The following is a 14,697-nucleotide window of genomic DNA, read 5'->3' on the forward strand; positions in this document are numbered from 1 at the left end:
AAAACCGTAATGAGTTTCCATGCAAATCGTCTGGCAAGGTTTGAATTTGGGTTGGCGGCGATAAATTGTTGTGCATATAAATTGCTTTGATCCACAATCAACGCATACAGATATTCTGTGAAAAACAGCTCCAAAAATCAAGGAGGTATGTGAAAGACCAGGATGTACTAGACCGCTGGTACTCGCCAGTTCACCAAAACGTAGAGCAGCACTAGTACTGGCATTCTGCTGCATATGAGAGTCATCAAAATTTACTGGCAAGTGCTAACAGAGATCAGGCCTGATTCTGCAAACACTGCGGTTTTGTGTGCAATGTATCAAGTGACAGTGACCTACTGACACTGCACTTGGGGGGGAGAAGGGGTGGGTAAGCGTAGGGGCTAAACGCAGGTGCAGGCAGGTGCCAGGGCTGATCCCGCTAATGCTGCGTTTTTGGGGACACTATACTAATGTGAACGCTGGTATAGTGCTGACCTGATCAAAGATATTGACCAGTTCAGATGTTATACTAGCAATGGAGGATTATTGTACATGAGCGTGATCCTGGCAATCAAGGGGTTAAATGTGGTGACTGGTGTACTGACGGGCAATCTGACGCTATCTGGGAGGGGTGTGAAAACCATGGGAGCACGAATCACGTATATATATATGTGATTTTGCGTACCCATGCCGCCCTGTAGCAGTATTTCTGCTGTAGTGTGGTCAGGAAGCGGTTACAGAAGAGGTTTGTGTTACCATACATACGTACAGCAGGACATGGTTTTAGGTATCATTTTGCAGACTCCCCCTTTCTCAGCTAGCATCATGTTGAGTGTCATGCGATTTTGGAATGCCATGGTAGAGGTAGCCTCCAGCTGTTCTGCTATCCCCTTTAGGGCATCTCGCGTGTAGTTTCCGAACCGTTGTTAGTTATAGTAAATGTTGTTTATCCAGTCTACATTCTTGTTTACAGTAATAAAGAGAAGTAGGGATTCAAACCCTGCGGCTACTTGATCTCTGGCCTTGAACTCATCTGGCACCCCCCTCGGGACCCCTATTGCATCTATGTAGACATGGGAGTCGAAACTTCCTTCTGGGGCATTCCGTTTCCTTCTTTTTGTCGTGGGGGAATTAGGCACTTCTTTGGGCAATGGGTCTGAGAGGATATGTAGCGGCATTATGGCCTTGGCAAGGGTGCATTCCCCTCTCCATTTCCCTGTCAGCCTGGTTCTAACCTTCTGGTCCCCACAGATACAGAATATATCTCCCAGGGACATGACCTGATTCTGGGTTAAATTTGATGGAGCTGTAGTATAAGCGGCACAGAATCCCTTTGTGAAAATCCCCAAGGATCTCCCTTCCCCCCCATAATTGGCGTAACAGGTGTAGTTACCTGGATATATAGTCAGACCATTTGGGGGCTTTGCATCCCCTTTAACCAAAGGGTAACGTCTCTTCCAATCTTCACATAGTGAACCGTTGGTGGAGATATTAACATACAAGCTCAAAACACACCCTTCTATTGAACTCGGCAGAGTGAGCGGCACAGTCCCCAGATGTGGTCTGGCATGTCCACACACATAGCAGTTGGACTTGTTGTGAGAATTTGCATTATTTATTTATTTCAGGTGCTTATATAGCGCCGTCAATTTACGCAGCACTTTACATATATATATATTGTACATTTATATCATTATACCTCATCCATTCTAACCATAGGTTAACGTCTGAGAACCCTGTCTCCACTGCCATAGTATCCTTGAAAGATGGGTTCGCTAAGGCCAACATTTCTCCCCAATTCCGAAATTTAGGCATTAAAGGATTGTTAGCCTGTTTAAGGGGAGTCGACCACTCATCTGAACCATACATGTCTTTTAATTGAAACTGTCAGAGCAGGGGTCGAGGAACGGACAGGCAGGCCTAACAATGTAACGCACTGGTTGACGACAACCACCACCCACAGACCGAAGTCCCTCAGGGCGCGGAGTCTAAGTCCCAGGCTGCCCTTCACCAGGGCCCCTGATGGTGGGGATGGACTTGACGCAGCCAGGAACCAGGTCGCGGCCCCCGAGACACCTCAGCTGCGGTAATGGCCGCCGCCAATGGCGCGTAGCTGGTGGAAGAGACAAAACAGGGTCAACAACAACAGGACAAAACAGTACAGGACAGCAGACGAGAATCACAGGTCACGAGCCAGGTTCAGCAACAGAGGGTCAGATCAAAGGACAATACAAAGAATAGTCGAGTCACAAGCCGAATCAGATACCAGGAGAGTCACGAGAGTCAGAACAGAGTAACAGCAACACAAAGACACAAGTGCAAAGAGCATGTGCGGACCACAGGCTTATATGTCATCAGCCACACCCCTCTGGGGGATGGACCTCAGAGACCTGAAGGCATAAAAGGATTCCCACCATGCACAGCAGAATCCAAGATGGACGCCAGCACATGGAGTAACATAACCTCAGAGAAAAGGTAGGACCTTGACAGAAACTTACATGGAGAGGTCGAATCACCTCCTGGATATAATACCCCTAAAATGTAAATTCCCTGATCTCCTGGACTGGGGTTCTCTATGGTCAAGGTAAGGGGAATGGCATCAGTGTGTCTCCTATTTATCTTACGGCTGGTAAGTGTCATTCGGGAAATTAGAGATCTCCCATTTCGGTCCTTTTGCTCTAATGCACTTTGTGGCTTGTATCCCCAATCTGATCCCGTGTTCCATCCCACTGATCCCCAGTGCTTGCATTCTGTTCCCCAATAGCTATCTGTAACACATATATACTGTAGAAACAGAGGGAAGAGGTGTGGGTGTGCACAGACTATGATTGAAGAAAAATGTTGCTACATGCGTGTTGGATGAATTATACCAAAACTGGGTGGAGCCACCCTTGTGGGTGATGGCCACTTGTTGGCCCCCTCCCATTCCCATTAAAAAAAAAATATTTAACACAATCATGGTGGTATGGGTGGTGTAGACGAGGTGTGTATCCAGGTAGACTTTCCCTCCAACTTTACTGAAGTGGCGGTCACCAGCAGCACCTGGAAAAGACCATCACATCTGGGTTCCAATGGATGTCTCTGCAGAAACGTCTTGACCAAGACCCAGTCTCCGGGTTGCAAAGTGTGGGTTCCAGTGTCCGCCTCGGGGTCTGGAATGGAGGAGAAAACTTGTGCATGGATATTAGTCAACACACGTGCCAAAGATATCACATACTTTTTCAATGAATCAGACTGCAATTGTAATTGTTGGGGATAGTAGGTCCCCAGCCTAGGGGCGGACCCAAACAAAATCTCATAGGGAGACAGCCCATGGTTCCCCCTTGGTGTGTATCTAACACTGAAAAGAGCAATGGGCAAACTGTCTGGCCAGCCCATGCCTACCTCCTGAGCCATTTTCAACATTCTCGACTTTAGAACCCCATTCAGGCACTCCAGCTTCCCACTACTCTTGGGATGATAGGGTGTGTGGAATGAAAGTGTGATCCTCAAGGCCCCCCAGATCTCCTTTGTGACATTGGCTGTAAAGTCCGGTCCCTGATCACTTTCAACCACCTCGGGCAGCCTATATCTGCAGACTATTTCCATAAGCAGCTTCTTGGTGGTGGTTCTTGCTGGCTGGTTGGTTACTGCAAATGGCCATCCTGAGAACATATCCACCACCACTAGGGCATATTCAAATTGCCCACTTCTCGGCATCTGAATATGATCTATCTGGATTTGGAATGGATATAGCACCTTGGCCAGATGTTTGGAGCTTTCTCAGGTCTTCCAGGGTTACATTTGGCACACACAACACAAGATTTGCAGTATTTATCTGTATATGCGGTGATCCCTGGGGCCACATAGTATTTGTTGATCAAAGAGTTCATTAGCATCTTGGACAGGTGTGACGCCCCATGTGCCCACTGCACTGTGGCTGGAGAGCAAAACCTTCTTCCCTACCACCCACAGTCCTTTGTCCTGGACTGCCCCTTTCTGTATCCACTCCTTTTCTGCTTCTGAAACGTTTTCCTGGGCTTCTTGGAGTTGGGTGTCCTTGGATTGGTGAATCAATAAGGGCACCACTTCATTGTGCACCTCTTCATCCTCTTCCTGCTCTCCAACCGCAGCTTGTTTAGCAGCCATGTCTGCTAGATGATTTCCTTTTGCTTCCATGGTGGTCAACTTGCTATGAGCCTTCACTTTCAGTATGGCCAATAGGGCTGGTAGCAGGAGTGCTTCCATAAGGCAGTTGATCACCATTCCATGCTTTACAGGAGTCTCAACTGCAGTGAGGAAGCCCCTCATTTTCCAGATCAGGCCAAAGTCAAGTGCGACCCCCAGTACATACCTGGCGTCCGTGTAGATGTTGGCTGTCTTTCCTTCTGCTAATTCACAGGCTTTGGTGAGGGCCCTTAGTTCGGTCTCCTGTGCAGACATAGAAGGTGGAAGAGATCTAGCTTGCAGTACCTTTGTATCGGTAGTTACAGCATATCCAGTGTGAAAGGTGCCAGCGTTGTTTGCAAAATGGGATCCATCCACAAAGAGGATTAGGTCAGGGTTTGACAGAGGTGTTCCATGGATGGTAGGTAGATGTGTGGTTTCTACCTGCATAAGTTCTAGGCAGTCATGTGCCGCATTTTCTGAGATCATTTCCTCGGTGTCTTCATCTGCTTCCCCCCCCCCCAGGAAAAGGAAGAAGAGTTGCAGGGTTCAGTTGGGAGCATCTGACCAGAGTAACATGATCAGGTAAGAGGAGAGGGCCCTGCAGTCGCAGATGTCTGGCAGCAGATAGATGTTTAGGTTGGGTTTGGTTCAGGATTGCAGTAATGTCATGGGGAGCCAAGAGTGTGAGGGGGTGTCCTAGGACTAAGTCTGCTGTCTTGTCCAGGAGAAGGTGGGCAGCAAAAACAGCCTTCAGACAGGAGGGACCACCCCGTGCAACCGGGTCCAGTCTGCAGGAGTAATAGCCCACAGGCGACCCCCATGGAGTTGTGCCAGGACTCCCGCTGCATGACCCTGCCGTTCAGCCACGAAGAGTTTGAAAGGCTCATCATAATCTGGTAGGCCTAGTGCAGGCACAGTGGAGATGGCCTTCTTCAAGCGATGAAAGTCAAGTACAGCTTCTTCTGTTAGGAGGAAAGGTTCATATTTCAGGGTGTCATAGAGGGTGTGCATCAGGATGGAGGCTTCTGGGATCCAGGAACGGCAGTAGGAGACCAAGCCTAAGAAGGCATGCAGGGCTTTGGGTCCCTGAGGTATTGGGACATTTTGGATGGCCCGTACTCTATCCTGTGTGAGATGACGGGTGGCTTGGGAAATGCAATGACCCAAGAAGACGACAGAGGTTTGGCACCACTGTAACTTATCCTTGGAAACCTTGTAGCCCTGTTCAGCCAGATGACGGAGAAGACTCAGGGAGGCGGACTTTCCTTCAAAGTGATTGGTGGCACATAGAAGCAGGTCATCCACATATTAGAGCACTACAACTTCCAGGTGTAGCTGTTGCCAGGTGCTGAGGATGGTTGTCAAGGCCTTTGTAAATTGGCTTGGCGAATTTTGGGCCACCTGAGGCATAACAGTCCAGGTGTACTTCGCGCCATTGTGTGTGAAGGCGAACAGGTACATACAGGAGGTGTGCAGTGGGACACTGAAGAAGGCATTTGCCAAATCTATGACTGTGAACACTTGGGCTATGGGAGGTACCCCCGCAAGCAAGGTGTGAGGGTTTGGTACAATGGGGGTTTCCAGTATAGTTGCTTCATTGACTGCCCTCAGAAACTGAACCATTTTTCGGGAGCACATTAACTTGCTTGAGGCTTCCTTGGTAGTGGTGCACCAGGTTTAAGAAGAACTAACACTGGAGTAACTTTCAGGTAGCCAATATCTTCGGGGCCAGAGGACCAGAGGGTAGGCGGTAGCTCTTGTAGGGTCTGCTCCACATGGTCCGGCAGGGTACGGCCATGAGCTTCCTGGAGGGACATCAGGGGTAGTGAACATAGAGCCGAGGTATCTTCATCTCCAAGGGGGGTTGAGAGTTGGATGGTGCAATCTGGTTGGTAGGATATGGTTGCTTGCAACCTGGATAAGACATCAGCTCCCAGCAAGTTCAAAGGGCAAGTATTGGATACCACAAACCGAGATAAGAGGTTGGGTAAAATGCCAACATGTAGGGGTTTTGTGAGCCAGCTGCGTTGTGGGCGGCCATCCACTCCAACACAGGAGACATCAATGTTTGAGAGGTATGTCTCATTGGGTAAATCTCTCTGCAAAATGCTTCTGGCTGCACCTGTGTCCACTAGAAATTGTGTAGGGTGGCCTTCAATGGGGATAGTGACCTTTGCTAGGGGGCCACTAGCACAATGTCCACGAGAAATAGTCATAAGGGCAGTGGACACAGGCTTGCCCCTGTCCTATTGGAGAAGGTTCAGATGGTCCTGGGTAGGCCTTAACCGTGTGGGTCCGGGAGGTGGTGGTGGAAAATCAGACTCCTCCCACTCTGAGTTGTGGTAATTAGGCCGCCGTGGACGTCTGGGAGCCCTGCATTCCCTTCTGAAATGTCCAGGCTTTCCACAATTGAAGCAAACGGGTGGGTTCCTTCTGGGGACCTGTTCTCCAGCTGACAACATGAGTGGTGTTGGTTTCCGGACCACTTGGGCTGTCTCTAACCCCTTTGCTACTAGCAGCAGTATATCCAGAGCGAGGGTACGATATTCCGGACGGGCGATGATCAAGCCCTTGCGGACAGACTCCTTCAGTCCCGATACAAATGCAGAGGCCAGCATTTGGGTATGTAACTTGTTATAGACACTGAATCCCAGATCTGTAAACACCTGTGACAGCCTGGTATGGAATTTTTCTACCGATTCAGCCTTGTCTTGGGTAATATCCTGCAATGTGGTGGCCTGGTCTGCCAGTCTCTCTCTGGCCCACTGTTGCAGCTGGTCACAGAAAAGGGTTCCCGAGGCATAAGTGATGTCCTCATCCAGCTTCACTCTGGTAAGGTCCTTTTCCATTATAGGCCAGTATGCGTCTCCAGCCTTGATCTCACACTGATTAAATCCCTCCAGGCTGTGGAGTAGGTCTTGTGGATCTGGGCTATGCGTCGGGAAAATGGCATCCAGTGTTTTTCCGGGTCTGGGAGAGTTGTGACCAGAGAGGATGCCTGGGATGGGATGAAGGCCACATACATGACAGGGGCATCAGGTATGGAGGGATAGGGAGAGGATTCTGCTCCTGTGCCAGACTCATACATGGATAACCCTTGGCGGCGGAGTAGCGGGGCCTGGGAGCTCCGGAAAGGAGTTTTGTTCTCCGAATCCGGATCATAGTCTTCCGGTGCGTTCATGTTGCCCGGTGTGGTTGCTGCTTCTTCCGAGGCCCCTCTATCCGTTTCCCCCATGAGTTTCCATCCCTGCCATTCCTTAGGCATTTTCAAATTAAGGAGGTCTGAGGCTACAGGGGATTTTGATTGCGGTACTATAGGCATCAAGGGTTTGTGGCCGGGAGCCAGAGCCAGTGAGCACTGGGCAAACGGGGGTGGTGGGCAGGGGGCAGCTATGGCATATCGATATGTCAAGCCCGGGGACAATATGGCCTCTGGGGGCCTCACTGGGCGCCGCCATCTTTGATGAGGATGGAGGTGGAAGAGGCGGGGTTGGAGGTGCCGGAATTGACGGGTTTGGAAGCACCAGATATAATGTGGTCAGCTTCCGGTTACTTCCCCTGCAAGTTTCCTCCCACCCTGGATTCTTAACTGAACACGCCCTGCATACCCTGAGATTCTGGCTGCACGGCACACAAAAATCTGAGTTTTTGGGGTGTGGCCTCCCTGTATTTCCGCATGCCTCGCACCTCCAGGCCGGGCCATCATCATAGGGGGGGCAGTGCCTTGCCGGGCACCTCTCCTTTCCTATAGTATACATACACGCCCTCAACATTCTGGTACAGTTCCTGCTCCACCCACCCTTGGTGTAGGGCGCGAGCTACGTTAAACCAAGCTTCCGCTGACTTTGACATATCATGCTTTATCAGAAGCCCTTTCTTCTCTTTACACAGTTTCCTCCAATCCTCCGCCTACAATCTCCCACCATTTTTGCACGTTCCACCCAGTTTACTCAACTTTCCAAGTTTCTTTACATACTCTCCTCCCTCTCTCTGTTCCACCAGTTCCCAAGCAAGTAAACTGTTCTCTAATTTTGTGAACTTCTGTCCCATCTTGTTTACTTCCCTCCCGGGGATCCTAAGCTGAACCCCAGAGTTGTCACCCTCCTCTGCTCAGGGAGTGCTGTGTCTTGGGTCGGTTTGAACAGGACCTACGGGCAACAGTCGGCCCTCCCCCTCTGCTTCTCTCCTTGTCCTCAATCTCCTCCAGTGACTTCCCTATGTCCTGTTCTACCTGGTAATGTACGTTAATCCTGTAAAACAAAATATCGGGGGCCACGGGAGTCACTGGCTGTAACCCCAGAAGAGGGCGGTTATATCCTCCCGGTACTGCTTTCACCAATCCCTACCCTTCTTCATGTACACCGAACATTATTCCACATACACAGTACTTCAGACACGCCTGTTGGGAGTAATTTTTTTTCTGCCCCACAAGACCAATCTCTGGCCGTGGTTTCCCCTCATGTCACCAACACTGCAACTTCGAGCTCCCAACACCCTCTCTCAAATCAAGGTGTGACCTGTCCACTCCTGATGAGGAATATTGTGTCGTAATTCTCCCCTGCCCTACAGGCGCATCAACAACCAATCATGCCAATACACACAAATGACACAAGACACACAGGACACCGATCACACTGGTAGATGACACTGTGCGGACAGGTGGGTTCAAAGGAGCCCTGAGCAAGTACCTGTCCTTTGCTAACCAACGGACGGCCAGACGGGTAAGTAGTCCTGCTGGGCAATCCTGGACTATGCAGGTAAGGAATTATTTAGTAAAACACTCCCAGCACACAGTTAACCCTTTGATCACCCCTCATGTTAACCCCTTCCTGCCCAGTGCCATTAGTACAGTGTCAGTACTTTTTTTTTTTTAGCAATGATCACTGTATTGGTGTCGCTGGGGACGTCAGTGACACCAAGTCAGTTCCCCTCAGTGTCAGAATGTGTCATGTGTTAGCATGGCCCAGTCCAGACCTAAATCCTGTTGAGAATCTGTGGCAAAACTTGAAAATTGCTGTTCAGACGCTCTCCATCCAATCTGATAGAGATTTAGCTATTTTACAAAGAAGAAAGGGCAAAAATGTCACTCTCTAGATGTTCAAAACTGGTAGAGACATCCCCAAAAAGACTTGCAGCTGTAATTGCAGTGAAAGGTGGTTCTACAAAGTATTGACTCAGAGGGGCTGAATACAAATGCACACTTTTCAGATATTTATTTGTATATAAAAAATGTAAAACCATTTATCATTTTCTTTCCACTTCACAATTATGTGCCACTTTGTGTTGGTCTATCACATAAAATAAAAAAAATTTACATTTTTGGCTGTAACATGACAAAATGTGTAAAATTTCAAGGGGTATGAATACCTTTTCAAGGCACTGTAACTACCTCTTGCTGTGGTTGCCCAAGATATGGTGTGTTGCATCAAGTACTAGTGTTGTTCAAACTAGTTTTTAAAGGTTCAGGGTGGTGGGGGGCCTAGGGGAAAGAATTGGGTTGTGCCAGCTTAGATATTGGAGATAATGTGGCTTGAGGTGCAATGGAGAAAAAGAGACAGAGGGAGAGTAAAACAGAACAGAAAAATAGGGGAAGGAGAGGCAAGGGTATTGGGAGGCCTGGCCAAATGTTTCCATTTAAGGATCATGGGATCCTTAAAGAATATGTTACTCCAACATTTCATATTACTGATATGAGCCTGCTGTACCTTGTACTTGTATGAAAATGTATCCTGTTCTCTTTGTATTGCTTCCTTTGTGTGAAATCCCTGATGTTCCTGTGAGTCCCTCTGCTTTCCTATTTAAAACTGGTAACACTAGACATGAGAGAACAGTGTGGTCAGTTTTCTGGCTATACTGGGAACTCAGCGTACTCTACACCAGTGATCATACTTGTGCTGATATTCCCTCATCCACAGCCATTCACTGGGAGTACCAGTGTTCTGCTGTTTCTTCTCCCCTAGCTCTCTGGGCTCCTTATGCAGATAACAGAGGGTATATGATCACTTATAAAAAAGAAGGAAAAAAAAAATTTTTTTTCTTAAGTATACACAAATGTTTTGCTTTTTTTTCTATTTTAAACTGAATGGGTTGTTTTACAAAGTGAAGGTTTACATATACTTTAATGCTTCAAAGCCAGAGTAGAGAATGGTCTACGTTCAGGCTGCAGTTGCACTCTCATTTTTCCCCTTCCCAACAGAAGAACATCATATTAAAAGAAGTACTCAACCTTCATGGAAAATATTACAATTATCACCAGAACATGAATTGAAAGGAAACTTTGTAATAGGGACTGTTCTGGGTAAAACTGTACATGAAAGCATGTCCTTCACTTTGTAGAGATTTTCTCTCATCAGTGGTGTAACAATAACAATAGTCAGATTTGAAGTTAAAATGACATTAAAAGACAATAAAAACAAATATTATACTTATCTGCTCTGTGCATTGGTTTTGCACAGAGCAGCCCTGATCCTCCTCTTGTTGGGTCCTCACTGGCACTCCTGGTCCCTCCCTCCTGTCGGGTGCCTCCATAGCAAACAGCTTGCTATGGGGCACCCAAGCAGGCTTGCTCCCGAGCCGCTGCTCTGCATGTCCGTTAACGCACAGAGCCATGGCTCAGCCCCACCTCCTCTTTCCTCATGGGCTTACTTGCTGCAATTGACAGCAGTGGGAACCAATAGCTCCCACTGCTGTTTTAGCCAATGAGGAAGGAAAGTCCCTGGAGAGTCAAGGCTCACTGTAACATACATTTATGTCAAGCACCATTTACCTAGTAATTCCTTTGCTCTTATTTTCCCTTACTCTGCGCCAGTCCTACTTTTCCCCGAACTTCCAATTAGGAATACACCTAGTGCACATCAGTGATCTTCTACATGTCCCATGATTCTGTGCACTGCCCATATTGCTGTGTTTTGTTGAGCCAGAGCACTGCCCATACTGCACATGCCCCTTCCCCTTCTGAACTGCTGAATGACTACCATGCACAGCTGCACCAAATTCTGAGTGGACCAGTTTTAGTAAATCTACCCCACAGTGAGTACAGACAGAATGCAACACAGAGTGATCCCAACCATACTGAGTTTTATTGGCTCTGGTTACTGAATTTATAGTCGTGGGTTACACAAACAACGTGGCACAATAAACTTCTTCAAGTCACAAGATTGTTGTGTTACAGGTATGAGAAGATATGCAAGTCATGTATTAATTAGGCCATATCACAATCCTTTTTAATATGCAAGTTCACAAATGACAGTCTTTGTAAAGTTTGGTACATGAAAGACCTTTACATACAGGTGAAACTTGAAAAATTAGAATACCGTGCAAAAGTTCATTTATTTCAGTAAAGCAACTTAAAAGATGAAACTAATATATGAGATAAACTCATTACATGCAAAGCAAGATAGTTCAAGCCGTGATTTGTCATAATTGTGATGATTATGGCTTACAGCTCATGAAAACCCCAAATCCACAATCTCAGAAAATTAGAATATTGTGAAAAGGTGCAATATTCTAGGCTCAAAGTGTCCCACTCTAATCAGCTAATTAAGCCATAACACCTGCAAAGGGTTCCTGAGCCTTTAAATGGTCTCTCAGTCTGGTTCAGTAGGAATCAAAATCATGGGAAAGACTGCTGACCTGACAGTTGTGCAGAAAACCATCATTGACACCCTCCATAAGGAGGGAAAGCCTCAAAAGGTAATTACAAAAGAAGTTGGATGTTCCCAAAGTGCTGTATCAAAGCACATTAATAGAGAGTTATGTGGAAGGGAAAAGTGTGTAAGAAAAAGGTGCACAAGCAGCAGGGATGACCGCAGCCTGGAGAGGATTGTCAGGAAAAGGCCATTCAAAAGGCCACAAAGAGTGGACGGAGGCTGGAGTCAGTGCATCAAGAGCCACCACACACAGATGGATCCTGGACATGGGCTTCAAATGTCATATTCCTCTTGTCAAGTTGCTCCTGAACAACGTCAGAAGAGTCTTACCTGGGCTAAAGAAAAACAGACCTGGTCTGTTGCTCAGTGGTCCAAAGTCCTCTTTTCTGATGAGAGCAACTTTTGAATCTCATTTGGAAACCAAGGACCCAGAGTATGGAGGAAAAATGGAGAGGCACACACTGCAAGATGCTTCAAATCCAGTGTGAAGTTTCCACAGTCTGTGTTGATTTGGGGAGCCATGTCATCTGCTGGTGTTGGTCCACTGTGCTTCATTAAGTCTAGGGTCAACACAGACATCTACCAGGAGATTTTGGAGCACTTCATGCTTCCTTCCGCAGACGAGCTTTATAGGGATGCTGACTTCATTTTCCAGCAGGACTTGGCACCTGCCCACACTGCCAAAAACACCAAAACCTGGTTCAAGGACCGTGGGATTACTGTGCTTGATTGGCCAGCAAACTCGCCTGACCTGAACCCCATAGAGAATTTATGGGGCATTGCCAAGACAAAGATGAGAGACATGAGACTGAACAATGCAGAAGAGCTGACTGCCGCTATTAAAGCATCCTGGTCTTCCATAACACCTCAGCAGTGCCACAGGCTGATAGCTTCCATGCCACACTGCATTGAGGCAGTAATTGCTGCAAAAGGGGCCCAAACCAAGTACTGAGTACATGTGCATGCTTATACTTTTCAGAAGTCCGATATTGTTCTATGTACAATCCTTGTTTTATTGATTGCATGTGATATTCTAATTTTCTGAGATTGTGGATTTGGGGTTTTCATGAGCTGTAAGCCATAATCATCACAATTATGACAAATCACAGCTTGAACTATCTTGCTTTGCATGTAATGAGTCTATCTCATATATTCGTTTCACCTTTTAAGTTGCATTACTGAAATAAATGAACTTTTGCACGATATTCTAATTTTTCAAGTTTCACCTGTAAGTCCTACAGTGGTTTGTCCCCTTACATATTTTTCATACGAATAAGCCCTTGAGTATGATGCACAATAGTCTGTTTATCAACAACCAGTCTATACATAAAGACTATAGCCTACGAATCAGACGCAATATTCATGGTAAGTTAACTGTACAAAATTTCTTTACGAATAGCCTGTACAAAGTAATTGTACAGATACGTCACATTACTTTTTAGGCTCCATACACACTGGGCATGTTAATAATGCTGGTAGTGTTAGCTGTGTAAAGTCACGTTAAAAACTTGACTTTTTCAGCATTTTTTAAGTGTTTTTGCATTAGCGTTTAGCTGTTTGCGATTTTTTGGACAGAAATTTTTTTTGGCTCAAAAAAGGTCCAAAAATACAAATTTTCCAAATTTTACCGCGTTAGAGCGTTTTTACAGCTAAAAAACTTCTCTAGAAACCCACTAGTTCCGGGGTTTTTTTTTCCAGCCAAACAACGCCCCTGCCAAAAAACGCTGATTACAGCCTATGTGTGCAAATACACATAGGATAACATGCTAGGGAATTTACTGGCTGTATAAAAAAAAAATGCAAAATCCAAAAACAGCAGCTGTAAAAATGACCAGTGTGCATAAGAACTTATAAAAATATCTAATGCAGAAGAGGATTTTATTTCTTTCAACCCAGCAGGCTGAACAAAAAAAACTGAGAGGTCTCTGTACTAACAAAGCGATCTTAGTGCAGCAATCTCCCCCACTGAGCTATTGTGTTCTGTCAGGGAATCCGGCCCCTTACCAGGACACACTGATCACCACTCGCAGCCATTGGCTGCCAACGCTGATCGGATGCTGGTTCTCCAGCATGCTTGTTCGACAGAAGCCAATCGTGAGACCTGCTTCTGTCTCAGGGAGTAGTATACACGGGATGAAAGCAGTCTGGTTCCTGTTGAACCGACCATTTTCAGCTTGTGTATAACCAGCTCTAGGAAGCAAAAGATTCTAGGTTCAACTCCTGGCTGGCTCGCCATTAAATATAGAGTTTTCTGGGACACAAATAATAATTTTTAGTGTCTGTAGGAAATTTCAGATAATTAAAGAGCCGGTATAATAAAAATAAAGTGTGATTTTATTGTATCACACTATGGCTTAAAATAACAATGTAAAATGTATCATGAATAACATCTCAGTGTAGGTAAAACAAAAATATGAGAACAGAAGTTATAAAGATCTATCAAGTTTAGAGTCATGGCTGTCCTGCCATGTGCTTCTTGTCTGTTTAATGCAGCATGAGTCTGAGCAAGAAGAAAGAAGTGATGTGATTCTTAGGTCTCTGTCAGGACGCGGGTGTTCTGCAGTATCGCGCCGGGTGGTGCATGCGCAGAACACCAGTCCTCGCTAGCAGACGAGCATCCGGACCTGGGCGTGCACGGCAGCGGCGGTGTTCGCACATGCGCACTAGCGATCGCGGACACGCGCCTGGCACCAATGACAGCGCAGGGAGGGCTATTTAAACGAGGAACCAGGTATGTCAAATTGCCTTTTGGTCTTACCTGCTCTGTTCCTGATTGTGTTCCTGTGTTATTCCGTTGCCGATCTCTGCTTGTACCTGACCTGATTCTCCTGATTAACCCCTGGCTTGCCTGACCATTCTTCTGCCTGATCCTTGGTACCGCGCTGCCCGCAACCTGCTGAACCTGGCTTCTGACCCCGAC

The 14,697-nt window shown here is 46.7% G+C and overlaps 1 protein-coding gene and 1 pseudogene across 1 annotated transcript in view; both read right to left on the minus strand.

The window, feature by feature from the left end:
* Positions 1–14,697, minus strand: part of AMN1 (antagonist of mitotic exit network 1 homolog) — a 162,220-nt gene that overhangs the window by 132,223 nt on the left and 15,300 nt on the right. The window lies entirely within an intron of this gene.
* Positions 2,658–5,751, minus strand: LOC149459750 (uncharacterized; annotated as a pseudogene).

The sequence above is a fragment of the Staurois parvus genome, unplaced genomic scaffold, assembly GCF_062004578.1.
Source record: "Staurois parvus isolate SC_StPar_1 unplaced genomic scaffold, SC_StPar_1.0 ptg000249l, whole genome shotgun sequence".
NCBI lineage: Eukaryota > Metazoa > Chordata > Amphibia > Anura > Ranidae > Staurois > Staurois parvus.